This window comes from Lathyrus oleraceus, chromosome 6 (genome assembly GCF_024323335.1).
Source record: "Lathyrus oleraceus cultivar Zhongwan6 chromosome 6, CAAS_Psat_ZW6_1.0, whole genome shotgun sequence".
NCBI lineage: Eukaryota > Viridiplantae > Streptophyta > Magnoliopsida > Fabales > Fabaceae > Lathyrus > Lathyrus oleraceus.
The window spans coordinates 305,398,594-305,420,046 of NC_066584.1; positions in this window are offsets into that span (position 1 = coordinate 305,398,594).

Genomic DNA, 21,453 nt, shown 5'->3' on the forward strand with positions numbered 1-21,453 from the left:
TCGGAATGGTACAATTGAGGACATTAGCTCCGTTAAAACCTGATCAGAGGCCAGCCAACTACGATGAGAATGCCAAGTGTGAATTCCATTCCGGTGCGTCTGGACATAGCATTGAGGGTTGTAGAGCTTTTAAGCATGCTGTCCAAGACCTGGTGGATTCTAAGGCCATTAATTTTGCACAATTTCCAAACGTTAATGCTGATCACATGCCCGTGCATGGTCAGATGGGGATGAATGCAATTTCTGAGGATAGTAAGACGGTTGGGTTGGTGGATGGGGATCAGTTAAAAGCTCCAGGGCCTGTGGTCCCAAAACCTCGGAGGAAGGAGGGAGCTTTCCCTAGTGTTGATGCTAGTTGTGCGGCCGTCACCGCAGAGAGGGGTGTACTGATGGGGAATATGACCTAGAAGATGAAGGGGGTGGAAATGGACGGTGGAAAATTTGAAACACCCAGTCTGGTAGCTGAAGCCGTCACGGTGGAAAATGCCATTGGTGTTGGAAAAGAGAAAAAACCGTCTGTGTCTTCTTACAAACAGGCACTGGAAATGTTGAGAAATGGAGGGATCCCAGGCTGGGGAAAAATCATAGGCATTGTGGTAAAGTCGGACATGTTTGGGATTGGCTATCAGCCAGATCAAGGGTTGTCTGGGCAAAATAGAGGACGTCGTCCGTCGTTCACCTTTGTCAGTGCCGGGATGCTGGATTCGGATTACGCCTATACAGTGGGTGAAGAGATTGATAGTGACTGCGAGCTGGAATCGTGGATAAAATCGTGTGTACCAGGAAGCTGGAAGGCTTAAAAGATCAGCACTGACACTCGTCCGGAAGAGTAATATTTCTTGTTGTTAGTCTTTATTTGCATGAAAGCCATATGTGTTGCCCGACACGTAATGGTTCATTGTAAGGGCCACCTCATGTTTCATTCTGCAGCATTTCGCATCATAAATAAATGGATGTTTTTCAATAAAAAGCGGTGTTCCCTGTTTTTCATTTATTTTTGCAGTTTAAAAACAAATAAAAATGGCAATGTTTATTTTCATTTTTCTCTTCTTTTGATTTGTCTCGTTCCGAATTCAAAAATAATTCTCCGGATCTCGTTGATAACAATTTGGTTACACCTCATATGACTTCGACAAACCGATCTATCATGCCGAAGAAGAAGGCGAAGAAGATTGTGATCTGCTGGAATTAGCCAGGTTGTCAAAACAAGAGGAGAAGGTGATTCAGCCGCACGAGGAGCGGGTTGAGGTTGTTATTCCAAGCACCGCCGAGGTCAGGAAGGAAAAAAATTGGGGCCGTTTCGGAGGCAAGTCGAGAGCAGAATGGTAGTCCTGTTGAAGGGACATGTGGATACCTTCGCCTGGTCATGTCAGAATATGCCAGGGTCGGATACCGATGTCGTTGTGCACAAGCTGCCATGGAGAGAAGATTGTCCTCTAAAGAAGCAGAACGCCAGTACCTGTATCAGAGAGCCATGGTGACTTTGTTTCATGATATGATTCATCATGAAGTTGAATGCTATGCTATGACATGATAGCAAAGTCCCAAGCAGGAGAGGGGCATCTGGCAGACCGGGGCAAGTCGTTTGACCGGTTGAGACAATTCAAACTGAGGTTGAATTCTATCCGGTAAGCTGTTGGGGTTTATTGTCAGAGAGGAATCCGAGGTTGATCCTGAAAAAAAATGAAAAAAAAGGAAAAGAGAGAAAAATGCCTGAACCGAGAATAAAGAAAGAGGTTCGTGGTCTCTTAGGCAGATGGAACTACATGTCATGGTTCACATCTTATCTAGCAGCCACGTGTGAACCCATGTTCAAGATGTTGAAAGAAAAGATCAAACGGTCAGGTGAAATAATGATTGCCAAGGGGCATTGAAAATAAAAGAATAAGTTGCAGGAACCTCTGATTCTGTTGCCTCCTGTGGAAGGAGCGATTGTTAATCTGGTACTTGACAGCCTTCGAGGGGTCGACGAGGTGTATTGGGTCAGCATGACGAGTCTTGTCGAAAAGAGCATGCAATTTACCTTAGCAAAAAGTTTACCGACTGTGAAACAATACATTCACTGCTCGGGGAACTTGATGTACTTTGGCATAGGCTGCTCGCCGACTGAGACAGTATATGCTGGTTCATACCACTTTGTGGATTTCGAGATGGATCTGATCAGGTAGATTTTTGAAGAGCCAGCAATAACCGGACGGGTTGCGAAAGGGCCAATGATTTTGACTGATGTGATATCCAGTATATCCCTCAGAAAGCAATCGAGGGGAGTGAATTGTCTGATTACATCGCCCCGCAACCCGTTGAGGATTATCAACCGATGAAGTTTGAGTTCCCTGATGAGGATATCTCGAGGTGCTCTGATCGAAAGATTGAGAGTAGCCGATCCCGGAGGAGGGGCCTGACCCTGAATCCGAACGGATTCTGATGTCTGATGGGGAGGTTAAGGTGAATGAGCTTTTGTTGCCCGGATAACGTTTGAATGTACCGACGGTGCGATTGTGCAGAAAATGGTGGTAACCTACAGAGACTGGCATGAGATGTTGCCGTTTGCATTACATGGGTATCGAACGTCGGTGCGTACATCTACTGGGGCAACTCCTTTCTCATTGGTATATGGAATGGAGGCTGTATTATCGGTTGAGGTTCAGATTCCCTCTTTGAGAAGTCCTGATGGACGTAAAATTGCAAGAGGCGGAATGGGTAAGGACCCGGTACGAAGAGTTGAGCCTGATCGAGGAAAAGAGGCTAGCAGCCATCTGTCATGGGCAGCTATACCAGCAAAGGATGAAGCGTGCTTTTGACAAGAATGTGCGACCTCGGGTATATCACGTAGGTGATATGGTGCTGAAAAGGATCCTTCCTCCTCAAAATGATCGAAGGGGCAAATGGACACCCAATTATGAAGGTCCATTCGTGGTCAAGAAGGTCTTCTCTGGCGGAGCCTTGTTGTTAACGACCATGGATGGCGAAGATTTTCCATCCCCTGTGAATGCGGACGCAGTTAAAAAATACTTCGTATAAAGAGACCCGCTGGACGAAAAGAATAAAATAGTCCAGGCAAAAATGGGCATCCCGGCGAACCAAAAAACAGAAAGAAAGGTTCGGGCAAAAATTAGGGATATAAAAGGAAAAGTGTACACTCGGCAAGTCGAAAACCTGAAAAGGCGACTTGGGCAAAAAAGGGTATCCCGGTGGACTGAAAACCCGAAAGGGCGGTCCAGGCAAAAGAGGGATTGAAACGAACAACTGCGTCCAGTGTGATCGTTTGCGCTTTGGTTAAAGCATCATGGATAATACCCGGTAGGGATCAGTCGGAAGCGTCTTGTTCAGAAGGCAGAAAGCACGGAGAGTCTGAGGACATATGGGGTGTAACCGAGTTGGAACTTGATGAGATCACGGGTTTCACATTGCCATTAGGATAGATTTTTCCTTTTGTGCGCAATTACCTCTTTTCAGGAATTGCTTCCTTTGTATTGCTCAATTTGAGCCACACACTTTTTTAATCAATAAAATGCATGTTCAGTCAAATAATTTTGTTTTTTATTTTCATTACCGCTTTGATTGCAAAAACATCCGATTATTTTGATAAAGAATCTTGCATTTTAAGACATACAGGTCCCTTCCAATGCATGCTTATAAGATTAAAGCTTGAAATCTTATTTGGAAGGATGAGTGACCCAAGTGTTGAAATCCTGACACGCCTGGGGCACGGTTTTATCTAACGATCTGTTTTGCAGGAACTGTTAGATATTTTTCACTCACTTGCAGGTTGTGGTGTGGAAGCTGTTGAAAAGAAATCCCCATGGGGTCCAATCAGGGACGAATGTATGAATGAATGACGAAGAGACGTTGAGACGTAGGACGATCCTTGATGATAATCAAGAAGACTCTTCAAAATCGGAAGATTGGAAAGTCTGTAGAAATTCCCCACGGTGTCCGATCAGGGACGAATGAATATGAAGGGATGACGAGAAGACGCCAAGAGACGTCCGACGACCCTTGGAATTAATCAAGAAGACTCTTCAAAGTCGGAAAATTGAAAAGTCTGCATAGTCCCCAGGAGTTCGCTCTCTGTCGAGCGCGGAGCGATTGGGAATACAAGATGATGGAGCAGAAAAGGTCCAGACGAGTCTGGGAGTTCTCAAAAGTGGAAAGCTGATACGAGATTGGGAGGTGGAATACCATGGTTCGATGAGTCGACGGGTGTTCTGTACCAACTTTTCTCATTTCCCCAGCGAGGTCCCCAAGCAGAAGTAGAGGACCAACTCCCTAGCAGATCCAAGGTCTATGGATCCCTTAGCTGAGTCAGGATGGTTATCCCCGGTGGGTTTAAAACGGTGTTTCCTCAGCAGCCAGGCCCGAAGGTTGCTATTCCCCGAGTGGAGCAGATTTCAATGAAATATATCTCCAGCAGTGTTCATCCTACCAGTGGATTGGATGAGTTTCCGTAGCGGACTGATATCTGCATCCCCAGCTGAGTTGATTCTACCTATGGATTGCATGGGTTGTCCCCAACGGAGTGGCATTCGCTTCCCTAGCAGGGTCAGGATGGTTATCCCCGGCAGGTGTCAGATCGATGCTTCCCCAGTTGCCAGGCCTGGAGGTTGCTGTTTCCCAGCAGAGTGTCTGTGAGCATTTTCCCAATGAAGTCGTCAGGTATCTGTAAGGGTTCTCCAAGCAGAGTCGGGATTGATATCCCCAACAAGTCAAAGACCGTTGTATCCCCACAGAGCGTTGGTGGTTCTTATCCCCCAGCAGTTTCCCGAGCGGATTGGGTGCAAAGGAGGTTCTTCCCCAGCGAGGGTTGCCTTACCTCAGCAGCAGTATTATCCCCGGTAGGGTGGTGATCGGAGTATTGATGAGTTCCTCAGCGGAGTGTCTCGTGCTCCCCAGAAGAATCCCTTGAGGGGGATACTTTGTATGCATTCATCATGTAGAGTAAGCATAGCATGTTACATAGAAAAAATAAATCGCGTAGCATTTCCATGATTATGGAGCATTACGCAGAAAAATCGATCATGCATCATATTGCAAGCATAGAGCTAGTCTCAAGTCGTGGTTACTGTTTGAGAGGTGGTTTTATCCGCAAAGCAAGGTGTTACTCCGAGGAGTTTAGCCACATGATTGAATCAGAGGATATTCCCCAGTAGTGCGATACTGGAGGAGGCATTTTTTCCGTCGGACAGAGATGGGAATGTTACGCGATCAGCGCGATTCAAGTCGTGGTTACCACTTGAAGTTTTGGTTTCGCCGGATGGTGAAGATGTTACTCTGAGGAGTCTAGCATAATGATGTCAGATCAGCAATGTTCCCTAGTAGTGCGATACTGGAGGAAGTTTTTCCGTCGGACGGAGATGGAAATGAAATCAAAGGATATTACGCGATCAGCGCGATTTTGGGGTTCAAATGGAGAAAAGGAAATGTTGATACATTTTCTGGAGATTGGGGTTCAACTGGAGAAGAGGAAATGTTGATACATTTTCTGGAGATCGGGGTTCAAATGGAGAAAAGGAAGTGTTGAGGCATTTTCTGGGGTTCATATGGAGATTGGAGTTGGAGATTATATCCAGGATGAGGTCCTCAGGATTATCTTCTGTTCATGTGTCACCTTAGACTTTGGCTGAGGCCAACAGAGGTCGTTATAGGTGTCTTCGGATGAAGAGATGCACATGTTACCTTCCTTTTGTGAAGGTGTACCCTCTGATATGTCGCCCTCAGAGTGGTTTGGTGTTATTTCCGTCGTTGCCAGCGGAATTATCACGAGAGATGGGAGATCGGGGTCCAAATGGAGAAAAGGAAATGTTGCGATATTTTCTGGAGATCGGGGTTCAAACGGAGAAAAGGAAATGTTGAGGCATTTTCTGGAGATCGGGGTCCAAATGGAGAAAAGGAGACACGAGGTGTTTTCTGGAGAACGGGGTTCACAATGGCGATCGCAAGTTATCGTCAGGCGACTGGGGTTCAAATGGAGAAAAGGAGACACGAGGTGTTTTCTGGAGAATGGGGTTCATTATTTTGGCAAACGGGAGAACGGGGTTCAAATGCAGTGATCGGGGATCATTTGCGGAAAAAGAAAATTTCGGGGTTCAAGAAAATAAAAAAAAAAGGGAGAAATCATCAGGAAAATTTCGGGGTTCAAGAAAAGCATAAAAAAGAGATAATAATCCCCAGCGGATATGTGGTGTTCAAGCCATGGTTATCCCTGCGTTACCATTTATTTTGGTATCCAGGTCGACGTTGCTGTTTCGGTGATTAGGCCGACTTTCTCCGTTCCGGACGGATTCTTTCAGAAGATTGTGTTTCTTTGCCGATTCTGGTTGGCATTGTTAATTATTGCCCATCAGAGTGCAAATTGTTCGTCTGTTCTTGGTATTCAATCACTCTTCATCCTGATCATCTGAAAGCCGAGGCTGTTCATATCGACAGGTTCACAGTGGATTGAATAGGGGCAGCTGTAACACCTCAAAATTTGCCCTCCTCTCTTGGGACTAGCTTAACATATTGCATATCATTTGTAGGTCTTTAGGCATTGCATATTGCATATCATGTGGTTACATTGTGCAAGTTATCCTCCTAAGTCTTGATCAGAAGATGGTGAGGTTATATGCAAGCCTAGGGTTTTATTGACTGATCATTGGCCATCTGAGGAAATGGTGGTTCAAATTAGGGTTTTGATTCTCAAGGAGATTGAGCTACATCTTGGTTGCAATGATACATCATCATTATCTTGGTCTTGATATCATCCAAGAGATTCAGAAGTTTGATCAGCTTCCTTGAGACTAGGGTTTTGACCACTGGTCAACCCTAATCAGTTGCATTGGGCCAATCAGGGCATGGCAAGGAGATGGGGTCTACAATGGATATGGGGATCATAATGTGATTATATTGAGCTTATGGAAGCTAGGGTTTCATCATTGAGCCATTTCATCAGAGGATTGGGGCTCAGTTTGATCAGTGCATTGCCAAATTCATCTATCAGTTGAAAAGTCAACTGTGGTCAACTGTGCTTGATTTTATGGATTTGGAGGTGGGAGAGAGTTGGATACACTTCATTCATGTTGAAACAAGTTTCATTTGACATGTCAAAGCTCAAGAATGAAGAAAATAAAGTCAGGACAAAAATTGCCAAAAATGGAAAGTGACTTGTAATGGAAGTTTCCAAAAATGGAAAGTTTTTCATCACAAAATTACGTGTCCAAAAAAGCTTCAAATGAAAATTTGTTCAATATGAAAGTTGTAGATCTTGGTCTCACCTTTCCAAAAAGTCCAAGAACTTGAAATTCCCATGTATGGTTGACAAGTTATGGTCCATTCATTTTCCAAAAATGCCTATAATCAAAGTGGCATAACTTTCACATGGAGTGTCCAAAATAAGTGATCTTTTTATGAGCAAACTCCATTTCACATGTACTTTCATGGTGCATAATCAAAATTCATCAAAAATGGTCAATGCAAAAGGTCAATTTTCAAGTGCACTAATTAAAATCCAAGGGCAAAATGGTCCAATTTGAGAAATACTTGGAATTTTGGAATGGGAGTTTTGGCAACACACTCCAAATTACATTTAGAAGTTGTTTGAGCTGTCATGAGCTGTCATGGTGCAATATTTGGCAAGGGAATTTTTGGACTTGCACTTAAAAATCACATTATGCTAATTCTTCCACATTTTGGCTAATTATGATTAATAAAGGGATTAAGGATGGAGTATATATTATTAATCATAACAGAAATGTTGATGACAATCACAATTTTCAAGAATCTAACAAACTTTCCCTCCAAATTCACCAAAATTCATCAAGAACTTCATCAAACTTTTTTCACCAAAACTCCATCAATTCTCAACGAAATTGGAAAATTCTTTTTGATTCATCTTCCATGAACTAGGATCTCCAACTGTTTTGAGGAATCATTGCAAAAACATTCAGATTCGTGGACTGTGCATCATGAACTCATCAATGGCATTTTGAAGTTTTTTCCAATTGAAGCAACCTCGAGCCAAGGATCTTCTTCCAATCAACTTCCTCAACCTTCTTCTTCATCTATTTTTGGTTTTGGCTCGAAGATACATCAAGAATCATCATTGTCGTCAACCTAAGGTGCAAAATCGAATCTCACCATTTCTTGAATTGTTACATGCTTATTGTAGTGCATTCAATGTAGATGATCATGATGTGTTTGGTTTTTGAAATGATTAACTATTGAGTGAGTTATCGTGTTTAGAAGATTTGTGTTCATAACTTTAATCGATCGATCCCGTCGCTACAGTAGGAATTAGGAGATTTCATTGCTATATTATTGATGTACTTGGAGAGACGGAGAGATTGGTATGCGGTTCGTTTGATTTGGTGCAAAAGTGTTCATGTGGAAATCTGCAGCTGATGAGCGAAGAACGCGTTTGAGTTCTTCAAGAAACCTGGAAATCCCGCGTTTCAATCCGTCTCACTGCCTGGCGAATTCGAAATCGTGTTTCCCTCCTAATTCGTCCAATCACCATGTGACAGCGCATTAATGTGCTGCTGTGCGTTTTAGGCCTGGACGCAAAAATTACAAAAATGCCACAGCCTTAATTAATTCATAATTCATTTTAAATAATTATTTCAATATTTCACAAATCTTCAAAAAATCATATAAAATCCATTTTAAGTCCAAATTTAGTGGGGGTTTTTTTGTTAGGTTCCAAATTTTCTCTAGTTTTTTATAGGTATGATAACGCAAGTTGTGCTTGGAGAATTTTTGACTTTGCCTATTGATCTTTGACTTGTGTGCATTTTGTATATGTTTCACCATATCCTTCATGAAATACTCATACATTATCCAAATTGAATGAAATTTCACATGCTAATTCTTGACTCCTTGCTGGTTATTTTGATGTATAGTTTGTGAATTTTGGATCTCTGGTTTAGTAGATATGATGTGTGCAAGTTGAGTGTGACCATTTGTGTCACACCAAGCTAGGTCAACTTCATGATTTTATTTAAAATGCTTAGAGATGTTGATTTGAGCTGAAATTTTGTGTGGATGATCATATGAATGTCAAGATTACATGTGAATTTTTATGGAATTGTTGATGGAGTTTTCTAATTGATTGATAATTTTCTTCTCTGTTGGCTCATTTTGTGACATTGTGTGACACATGTTGGCATTTTGTTTGTAAAATTCTCATATTGTATTAGATGAAGATGAAATTTGACATGTGGATTGTAGACACATTGTAGGACATCATGGTTTTGATCCCATTCATTTCTAATATGTTGTCACTGTTTTATGAATTATGGGAGTTGATGTTTGTGTTGATGCCTTGAATTGGCTTGTATAAATGTGTCTGGACTTCTTGATTTTCATTGACCTAGTTCCTTTTGTCCAATTGAGATGAAAATTGACATGCTATGCATTGAATGTGTCCTGTTTAGGTGTGAATTTTTGTGGAATTAATTGAATTGTTTTGATATGCTTTTGATTGAGTTAGTTCTGTTTGGTCATTTGGAGTTGCAAATTGCATGTTTGGTGCTATTTTGTGCATAAAATGATAATGGTGATTGATATGAGAATGGGACCAATTGAATTTGCTTTTGATTTGTTTCAATGTGATTTTGGATAAATTTCACTTGCTGTTTAGGATTTTTTATTCCCTTTGGACCCTAGGCTTGGCCTAGTGGTCTAGTTTCTCACATTTGGTTTGGATTTTCAGGTTGAAATGCAAAAGGCTTAAGGGAAAAAGTGCAAGTTGATTAAATTGAGTTTTGTTTGATTTTGTGAACTAACATTGGCTTTGTGTTGTAGGTTTGATGCTTGAGCTTGAGCTCATGGCTTGCACTTATGTGCATTAACTTGTGTTGTCTGTATAGATTAACTTTTGTTGTTCATTGTTGATTTGTCTGAGTACTGATGATACTTGATTGATTTCAGGTACATTTAGTCGCTTACAGTTCTTTAAGAACTTGCTTGCTGCTGCTTGGTTGTATAAACCAGTTGAGGTAGACTCTCTATACTTCATGTAGTCTGGAAGACCTGGCCTGTTACTTGGCCAGGCAACTGTCTGAAGTCCTCCTTAAGAGGCGATGTTTGTGATTGTTTACTTTTGTGCCAAGCAGGTAAAGACCTCTATGAGGCAATTGGCGGATCATAGGGATATGCAATCTATCCCCCGCTATTCTGTTGAGTCGTCCCTCTGCTCACACCACTGTGTTGATGCATTGGGACACAAACCCAAGATCTTGTACTTTGTACAGTTGTGTCAGAGTCTTGAGCGTAGAAGGGTCCCTCCATTCTGGACCCACGCTCCTTTGTCTGAAGCTCTCCCTGGACAGGGATAAGAGCTGTGAAGTCTAATCTTCACTCACCTCTCATCAGCTTCACCTTAGCCTCTCAATGGCAAGGTTAAGAGCTAATACTACCTCTGTACAGATGACTTGCCTCGGCAGTCCACCCTTGTTTGAGCCTCACTTGACTGGATATAGTGTGTGCTTTGTGAATATTTGTTTGAAATGTTTGTTTTATTGTGATTGATGCTTGCATGCTTGCTTTCTTCCTGGATAGGATTAGCTTGCTGTTGTGCAAGTAGGTAGAAACCACAACATAGGGCAATGATGCATGATAACACTAGGCTCGAGTACAGCTCCCTGGTAGTGTGTCTCCCCTTGGTTTCTGGCTAGAATTTCTTTCCCTTTTAGGGGAACTACATCGCCCTGATCCTCGTTCCAGACGAGGTATGTAGGCAGGAGACCGTGCGAGGTCTCTCCGGGCACTTTTTTTTCTTTTTTTTGTGTGGGTGCTTGACGGTTATAGGCTCGAGTTCCCGACTCCCTATTAACTCGTTTGGTTGTTGTGTGCTTGGACGCTGATGTAAGTCCATCGAGTGGCCTTCGGGTTCCAGTGTGCGTGTGTTTTGGTTCGGATGCTGATGTAAGTCCAGTGGTTGGCATTTAGGCTCCATGTTTTCCTGTGTTTGTGTTTGTTTGTTTGGCGTGCGTGAGCCGAACTACGGTAGCTCTGATTCTCGTTTCAGACGAGATACGTAGGCATAGGACGCGATGTCCTAGCGAGCCTCTCTTCCTCTTAACCCCATCTGTGTTGTCTTCGGTGCGTGTGTGTGTGGTGTTTTAGTAACCTTTTCTTTTCTTAGAGCGTGGATCCCGTCGAGTACGACGGACGTGAGGGGTGCTAATACCTTCCCCTTGCGTAACCGACTCCCTTACCCTTTCTCTTTGGTCGCGAGACCATGCTTTTTCCAGGTTTCTCTGAGCGTTTCCTTTCCCTATCTTGGGATAAATAACGCGCAGTGGCGGCTCTGTTTGTGTTTTTGTTTCATCCCGCCGGTTGTTTTTCGCGGATGCGACAAATATGAAGCTTGCATTATGGGGCTTGAAGAGGCCATTGATCTTATAATCAAATATCGTGACGTCTATGGAGATTCAGCTTTGGTTGTGAATTAGATCAAATGTGAATGAGAGACGAATCAACCCGGTTTGATACCATATATAGACTACGCGAGGAGGATTTCAACTTTATTTACAAAGGTTGAGTTTCATCATACCCCTCGAGATGAAAACCAGATGGCAGGTGCCCTTGCAACGTTGGCTTCAATGATTGTGGTGAATTTTTGGAACGAAGTTCCTAATTTGACTGCGATGTGTCTTGATAGGCCAACTCATGTGTTTGCTGTTGAAGAAGTCAAAGATGAAAAGCCATGGTATTTTGATATCAAATGTTTCCTCCAAAGTCAGACCTACCCGTCTGGGGCATCTTTGAAAGATAAGAAGACTTTGAGAAGATTAGCTGGCAATTTCTACCTGAATGGTGATGTGCTTTACAAGAGAAAATTCGATATGGTTTTTCTCAGATGCGTGAATAGACACGAAGCATAGCTGTTGATGACTGAAGTCCATGAAGGTTCCTTTGGTACTCATTCCAATGGATATGTTATGGCAAAAAAGATGTTGATAGTAGGTTACTGTTGGCTGACAATGGAACCAGATTGTTGCAAGTTTGTGAAGAAATGCCACAAGTGTCAAATTTATGCAGATAAAATTCATGTTCCTCTGACACTGTTGAACGTCATTTCCTCTCCGTGGCCCTTCTCCATGTGGGGAATCATATGCAAATGTGACCAAGCAGGTAGTGGTCTGACTTATCAAAAATCAGATTATATGTCGTTATGGTGTGCCAAGTAAGATCATTACTGATAATGGATCAAACTTGAAATAAAATATGGTGAAAGCTCTTTGCAAAGACTTCAAGATTTCACATCATAATTCTTCTCCCTATAGACCTAAGATGAATGGAGTTGTTGAAGCTGCTAACAAGAATATCAAGAAGGCCATTCAGAAGATGGTTGTAACATACAAAGATTGGCATGAAATGCTCCAATTTGCTTTGCATGGGTACCGTACTTCCATCTGCACTTCAACAGGGGAAACCTCTTTATCTCTCGTTATGGTATGGAAGTTGTGCTCCCCGTGGAGGTTGAGATCCCATCATTGCGTGTTTTGATGGAAGCCAAGTTGACAGAAGTTGATTGGTGCCAAACCAGATATGACCAATTGAGTTTAATTGAAGAGAAGAGATTGACTACCATGTGTCATGGTCCGTTATATCCGCAGAGAATGAAGAAAGCTTTTGATAAGAAGGTCAAGCCTCGTGTGTTCAGAGAAGATAACCTCCTGCTCAAGAAGATTTTATCTTTTAAACCTGATGCTAGGGGCAAATAGACTACTAATTATGAAGGCTCATATGTTGTGAAGAGAGCCTTTTCAGGCGGTGCTTTGATTCTTACAACTATGGATGGTGAAGAGTTCACTCGTGATGTGAATGCCGATGGAGTCAAGAAATACTTTGCCTAAAAAAGAAAAGAACGACTCGCTAAGTTGAAAACCTGAAAGGGCGACTTAGGCAAAAATGAGCGTCTCGGTGGATTGAAAACCCGAAAGGTGATCCGGGCAAAAGTTAGAGACATAAAACAGAAGAAAAAAAACTTATCCCGGTAGATTGAGTACCCCACATTGGGGCAATCTAGGAAAAAATTAGGGATTATGGCAAGTAACTGCATCCGGTCGGTCTTTGAAGCAGTATGGAACAGTCATTTGGTTCTGATTCATCATTCTCAACCAAAGACAAGAGCACAACAGATTTCAAAGTTTGTAGGGAGAGTAGTGATCATTGTATTCGATGTAGCCCTTTTTCCATGTAAATTACCATTTCTTAAACTTTGTAAAGATCCATGGAGTCCCGTCATTCGCAGGCTACCATTCTATTAAATAAAGTTGAGCTTTTATCCAATTATTTCTATTCCTATTTACTTATGTTAAATAAAATTGAATTTTTATGATAATAATTTTGAAATAAATTAATGAATAATTATTTTCCTCAAAATAATAAAAACATTCACTTTAAGAATAATCGATTTCAGCAAGCAATGTCAACAACAATCTGAGAACAGGTAAGTCTTGAAGTGTGAAGCATTATTGGTCTTCCCCTGGCAGTTGGTTTGGTAACTATTTTCCTCCCCAACAGTTTGTAATTCATCCCCGACTTGGTTGATGAGTTTCTCCCCAGTAGAGTTGGTGGGTCTCATCCCCGATTGAGCTAATGATTGGTACCCTTTGCAAATTCATAATCCCCAGTTGAGGTGTTCATATTGTGTATTCCCCAGTTTATGATTTGGCGATTGGACCATGGGTATCCCGGAACCTTTATTTGGTCTCCAGATCCCCATTCACATTTTTTTGTGATGCATAACCACGACAGTTTCTCCCCTGCGCGAGTCAGATCCGGTTATCTTTGCCTTGGAATTGGTTTATTTCGCAATGTCCAAGAAGAATTTGATGATTATTGAGGAGTGTGATGGTCGTCGGTTTATTCCAACAAGTCACAGCATCCCTAATAATTTGCTCGATTCCTCATTCAGATTTTTATCTCTTGTATTCCCCGACGGAGTTTATCTTCTGATAGAAGTTCCCTATTTCCCAGTAGTGTTTGGTTCTTAGCAGTATTTAATTTTGTCCCCTGCAAGGTTGTCTCCTATTTGACATGGTGTTGACTTAAAATTCCCTGCAGTGTTGATAATTTGGATCCTCAACATATCTTTCTCTATCCTCGGCATGTTTGATTGATTATCCTTCAGTAGTGCTCTCTCCCCGCAGAGTTTGACATGATTGATTGGAAGCGTGTTCTCCATGTCTTTCCCCAGCCATAGTTGATTTATTCAGAGCTAGATGATTTATTTTCATCCCTAGCATATTCTCCAGTTGGTGTTTCCATCTTGTTGAGATTAGCTGAGTGTTTTGTAGTGATGATTTAAATCTTCATTATTTGTATCCTCGGTGATGTTTTGTCAGCATAATCATAATCATACACATGCATATTCATGCGTAAAACACAACATCAGATATTTCATTGTGCATTTTATCACGTTGGTTTTTCTGTTGATCCCCTACTTTGGTGATATTATTTCCCCAGGCAGATTTAGTGTATTTGTCCTCCTTCAATTATAGAGTGTCATCCCCTTAAGCAGAAAGATTTTATCCTTTCTCATTCCCCACTAAGTTGTTTCCTCGTGGATGATTATTATTTTGGTGTTCTCCCCAGTACTTTACCTGGATGGAACCACTCCCCTTGCGTTATATCCTCATTGGGTCGAGTCTTTGTTTGACCGTTTCTTTCTAGTTCCTACCTAGATAGATCTTTTGATCTCCAGGAGTCTATTACCTAGTAACTGATAATATTTGTCTTGATGTTGAGTACATTACTTTTTCCCAATACCCGGTAAAATGTACTTTACTTCCTTTATTTTCCCCAGCGGATTCGTTTTCACGTTTCCCCGGTAAGTCTGTCCTTGATATGTTCATCTTAACCGGTGACGGATATTCTTCCCTTTTTGTTTTCTACCCAGTAAAAAGGTAGTTCTAATCCCTGCTTTTATTCCCCAGAGAGAGTTAACCCTTGATATGTTCACTTTAATCGGTGACGGATTTTCTCCTCTTTGTGGTCTTCTTCCCAGTAAATGGTATATATAAACCCTATTTCCCCCCTCAGAGTTAATCCTTGATATGTTCACTCTAACCAGTGACATATTTTCTCTATTTTTGTGGTCTTCTGCCCAGTAACCGGTAGTTGTAAACCCCATTTCCTCTGCTGAGTCTATCCTTGATATGTTCATCCTAACCAATGACGGATATTCTCTATCATTAGTCTTCTACCCAGTACCCGGTAGTTGTAATTCCTATTTCTCCCTGGCAATTTATCCTTGATATGTTTACCTTAACAGGTAACAGATATTCCTATGCTTTCCCCAGGTGGTCTATCCTTGATATGTTCATCCTAACCAATGACGGATATTCTTCCTTTAAGTTTATCCTTGATATGTTCACTTTAACCAATGACATGTACTCTCTCTTTGGTCTTTTGCCCAATAACAGGTAGTTGTAAATCTATTTGATTTTCTCTCCCTAATAGGTTATTCTTACCCAGTAACCGGTAATGAATACGCCTCTTTTTCCTTAGTGAGTCATCCTTGATATGTTTACCCTAATCGATAACGGATATCCCTCTATCCGAGTGTATTGATCTTCTTATCCAGTAACCGGTAGTAGATAATACATCTCCTTTACTTCTGTGTTGAAGTTCGTTCTTTCCCAATTGAGTTTGAACGTGTATTTCCTCAGTGAAGTCGCCATCCCCTGCAGATAACCTTTTCCCTAGGCCAAGTCCTTCCATTGATTTATTTTCATGGAAAATCCCTCGTGTCTCCAGCAATTTTCAAGTCGTGGTTTGGCCTACACATAGCCTTTTATCCGCTAGAGTCTTTGTCTCCTCATTGAATTTTACTTACGGAATGCATTATGCTCCTGTGGACTTTCGGTCTCTCTGAGTTCTTTTCCTTTGTGGCAGAATATTCCCCACAAATATTATTTTAACATTCATATCATATGCATCACAAGGTCTATTAGGGACCAAAATTCGTTTCTTGATGTTGTTATTTAAGTCCATTCTACTAAGTTGATACAAGATTTTAACCTTCACATCCTCTATTAGAATGTCCTTAAATAGGGGAAGCTGTAAGACCCCAATTTTGACCCTAAGATCCCTCATGTTATCTCAGCATTTGCACTGGCTTTGGGATCACACCTTGGCATCCTCCTTACCCCTCGTTCATTGGGTTTGCATTTGGAGAGATAACCAAGCACATTTGATTGTATAATACTTTATTTTTCTTTGTTTACTAACAAAAATACCAAAAATATGTCTGTGTATAGCTTTGTTTCTTTTGTAGGTAGTATGTGCATCCACCAATGCCTCATCAAGCTCACAACTAGAGTTTGAGGCCCTCATTGCAAGGAGATCAATCAAGAGATGGTTAACTATTGTTCTAGAAATCATACATGTATCCCCCTGGTCTTCATTTATCATTTGGATCAAGAATTCATCAAGAATTTGAAGCTAGTTTGCATTGGAAACCCTAATTCATATGGGTATCTTGTGTGACTTCCTCAACAAGTTTCTTCAAAAATTGGTACAATATATAAAGAGATACTTCATTATACATAATATTATGCATATATGATCCTCCATGAGTCCAAAAGATTAAAATAACTTCAAGTTTGCAAGTTGGTTCAAAGAGGTTGACTAGAGGAAGTCAACTGGTCAAAACTGGGGTTCCCTAGACCCTATCTCCTACAATTTTTGTCATATGAAAATTATTCCAAGAGAAACGTTATTCCTTATGAAATTCCAAACAACTTTCTTGTTGACATCAAGAGCTATTTTTTCTTGGAAAGTCATTTTTTATGGTGGAATATTATATGTCATTTTGTCTGTTCCCTATATAGGAGGTCAACTTCTAAGGACCATAACTTACTCAATTTTAATGACATGAAGGCAATACAACTTTCATGATCAATTTAAAGATGACCTATCCAACTTTTATTCTTTTATAAATGTCAAATTCAACTTGCAAGGGCATGTGCCAATAGAAAAGATTATAGGTCATTTTGGGTCATCACCATTGAACAAGCAATTTTCCTCAACTTCTAAAATGCATAACTCCCTCATTCGAAATCCAAATGAGGTCAAATTTGTGACCAAATTTAAGAGGATTGAAATAGATACAACTTTTATGAAGGAACCATTTCCATTTGAATCTCATAGAAGAGTTATTTAAGATGGAAGAAGTGGTCATTTGACTTGGTACTTAGAAAAATTTCAATTATGTTTGATTTCTCAAACTTCCACCTCAAAATTCATCATGATCCATTCTTCAAATGGAAAAGTGTTCAACATCAAAGTTGTTCCCCTTGATGTCACCGTTCCAAAAAAGTCCAAGATCACTTCATTTGGACAAGATTTGAGGGACTTACGCATGGTTCCTTTGTTGGGTTTGTTTTGGCAAGTTTTGGATTCAAATGATCATTCCTCTTTGCATGCTTCCATGTGATGACCTCAGTATTTATTATGCATGAATTGAAGTTGGATTGCATCATTGATTGGGCCTAATTCATTGCCCATGCATCCATGCACCATGGTTTCTAATTTTGGCAAAATTTCAAAAGGGTGCAAAGCTGAATTCCATTGCCTATATAAACAATGCATTGCCTCAAGATCAACATACACACCTTATCCAAGTTTTGCTAAGTGATCCTAAAACCTCACACCATAGAATTCCTTGAAGGTTTCTTTGAAATCGAGTTTGAATTTCACCTTATATTTTGAGATTCAAACTCCAATGGTTAATTTCCTTTTTCATCTCAATTGGTCACTGCAAGCAAGAGGAGGAAGAACCAAGCAAATCCAGATCAAGATCAAGCCAGATTCAAGCTACCCGAATGTGATTTTTTAGGAACTTTGAGCTTTCGATTCTCTCTCATTTATTTATTATTCTCTTTGATTTTTGGTTGGCTGAAGTCCTACCAATGTAGGCAACAAGATTGATTTGCTTTGAGGTCAAATCGAAGCAACTCAGTTCATGATCCTCAAAATTCAAATCCACGTATCTTTCAATATACTTGGAATTGGAAGAAATTGAGGCTAGATTCGAGCTCCTGAGAATTTTTCCTTTAAAACCATGTCCTTACTTTTTATTTAGGTGGTGGTTTATGGTGGACCAATCCGGTGAGGTCCACCAGAGAAGATGATCGGAGCTAGGGCTCCGGTGGTGTGTTGGCATTGCCCAGACCATCTGGTCATATATCCACGTTCTAATCTTGGCCCTTGGTTTTGAATACCACACGTTGACTGAGGTGTTTGATGGAAGTGCGCACTTGGCCATCAGATCTGCCACCTCAATTAATGAGGAAGATCTGATGGCCCTTGTTTTTTTTTTGTATTTTCTGATTTTTCATTTAATTGCCTTATTTTATTTAATTAATAGAAATTTCATTTTTAATCCAAAAAATATGGGACTTTCACCAAAAATCATTAAATATTTTCCTCTTCCATATTCTGAATTAAAATTATTTTTTGGATTAATTTTGGTATTTTTCATGAATTAAATGTTTTTGTGCATATTTTTAATTGTTTAAAAATACTTCTGACTTTTTAAAAATTATGAAATTTTTTGTCTAAGGTCCTTTGACATTTTTTGACCTAAGATAAATCTCTTGGCCATTTATTTGGTATTTTGAAGGGATTTAAGGTTTTGTCCAAATTAAAATGCATTTTAATTCATTTTTAATGTGATTTTTAATTGATTAAATGTTTAAAAATTATGTTGAGTCATTTTTATGGTCTTGTGATGTTTGACTTTCTGTTTGGGCCTTGATCATGGTTGATTTGACTTTTGTATGATCAAAACCATTGGATTTAAGGGATTGATGAAATGTACATTTCATCTCCCAAAATGAATGGATGGTATTGATCAAATGAAATTCCTCTCATGATCAATTTGTGTTTCTTATTCCCCTTCCCTCTTCATCTTCATCCCTATTCTTCCCCAATATATCATTGACCAATGAAATCTCTTCATGTCTAATGCTAGTTGATTCATCAATGACCTTGTGTCAGATGAATCAACATGAGCCAGACTGAGATAGGTCATTCCCCCTTTTCTTTTAGTGTGTGATATGTTTTAGGAGTTTAGTTCTTTATACCAAATCTCTAACATGCATTAACACCTATATTTTTATTTCCCGGTCTCAGATAGTTATGACTTTTACATAAGTCCAATTATGATTGCTTAACATAGAGCTAAATTTGACCCTCAAAGCATAGCATTCGAGTAAGTGAGATTGTAAGTCTCCCATTCTTCATGGAATTGTATGGAGACTTGACCTTTTTTCCTTTCATGAGAGCTAAGAGCATACTTGTTGAATTATCCAAGTTGGAGCCCTTCTCATGGAAGATGTCTTGGTTCAAGGATTCATACTTGTGAATGAATGGTTGAGTATTCTCCAAAGAATGACTTAATCAATTAAAACTCAACACTAACATTTGACTAACCATTGACTAACCCTTACTCATTTTGCTTTTACTTTCAAGTCATTTACTTTATGCAATTTAAATTTCAGTCTTTTATCATTCATTGTCATTTACATTTCATGCAACTTGTTTATGTTTAAGTCCTTTTTCACTTTGCTCACTTGAGGCATATCTTGTGATTATATATATTTGTTTGTGGTTTTAGGACCTTAAGACACCTAATAACAACAAAAACCCTAAAAAACATTTGGTGGACTGTTGGAACTTGATCTGAGCTTTGGACTTAGAATTAGGCAACATTCCATGTGCTAAAGGACTTGGTCAATGCCAACATTTGAGACTGAGCTATCTTTGACAGTGACTTTCATCTGATGCAAGACCTTGGATCTCTTGTATACATCTGCTACTTTGTCTCTGTGCTTAATTGTTATTTTGTTATGATCTAGGTCTGATATTTTATTCTGAGTTGATCAAGGAATATTTCATCTGATACATTGGAAGACGCTGACGATTGCTAGCTATTGCAATGCCTGCTTGGATGTGGCTATCTTTATTTGAAGCCTTGATCTTCATGATGTTTGGATATTGTTTATGCTTGTTGCTTGATCAAAGTCCAAAGGAAAATGGGTTTCTATATGACATTCTTGTCTGTTTGATTGCATCACATTGGTCAGATCTTTTCAACTCTCAACTTTTAAATTTTTGCTTAGGATAGTTTCTTCATCTCCTCCCACTTCTTTAATTTCAAAATCTCTCCCTCTTTTCAAAAACCTTATTTGTTTATGTCTTTCAACTTAGATATGTTTTAATGATTAGAAACTTTGACATTATGACAATGAATTTTTAAATCTTTTCTCAATCAAATTTGTAAATAAACTTAACCATATAGACTTAAATTTCAAAAGACAAAAAGAACTAACAACCCCATTCAAAACTTTGGCCTTTTTTGCCCTCTTCTTAAATTTTTGTTAAAATCAATTCACCAACTCCTTTGAAATTTTTACCACGAACTACGAGGTTTTGATCCCTCATTTCTATGTTGGTACGTAGGCACAAGACCGAAGGTCTTGTCAAACAAATAAATATAATCAATGAATTCTGTTCTCATTCCTACACTCTATATTTTATCAAACATCATTTATACCAAAAAATATATGCACACAAAAAAGGGCTCCCTAGGAGTACCTAGGACACTTTGGGTGCTAACACCTTCCCTCTGTGTAGCCAACCCCTTTACCTGTAATCCCTGGAATTTTATTAGTTTTGATTTGAAAACTTCTTACTTTTGGGTTTTGTTCATACTTTTTCCTTTTCCTTTGGAAACAATAAAAGCGCGGTGACGACTTTGGTAAGTTTATCCATAACTTGAGGGTCATGAATTTACCGCTACATAGACCATCCTCTTAGCCTTTGTGCTTGATCATTACTTTTATTTCTTTTTCTGTGTGACATGACTTTAGGAGGATGATTTACATATCATTTCTCAAGCATGTATTAACACTAACATTATTATTGACCGACCTCAAATAGTTGTGACTTCTACATAAGTCGAATTACGATTACTTAACATAACGCTAAATTTTTCCCAAAAGCAAAGGCATTTTTATAACTGAGATTGTAAGTCTCCTATTACTCATGGTATTGTATGAAAATATTGCTCCCTTTTCATTTGTGAGAGCTAGTGGTATACTTGTTGATTTTTTCCAAGTTGGAGTCTTTCTCATAAATGACATATAGGTTCATATTTTCATGCTTGTGAGTGAATAGTTGAGTGTTCTCCAAAAATGACCAAACCATCTTTCATTTTGATTACTAACATCATTTACTAACATTTCTACTTGTATTAACTTTTATTTCCAAGCCATTTACTTTATGCTCTTTTATTTTTATGCCATTTATTATATGCTTAGCATCACATATCATATTATTTGTGATTATGTCATTTGTTCTTCTTCCATTTGGACTTATCTTTTATATCCTTATAAAGAAAACACTAATAAAGAAAACCCTAAAAAAAAGCTTGGTTCTCCTGACTCATGGACTTGT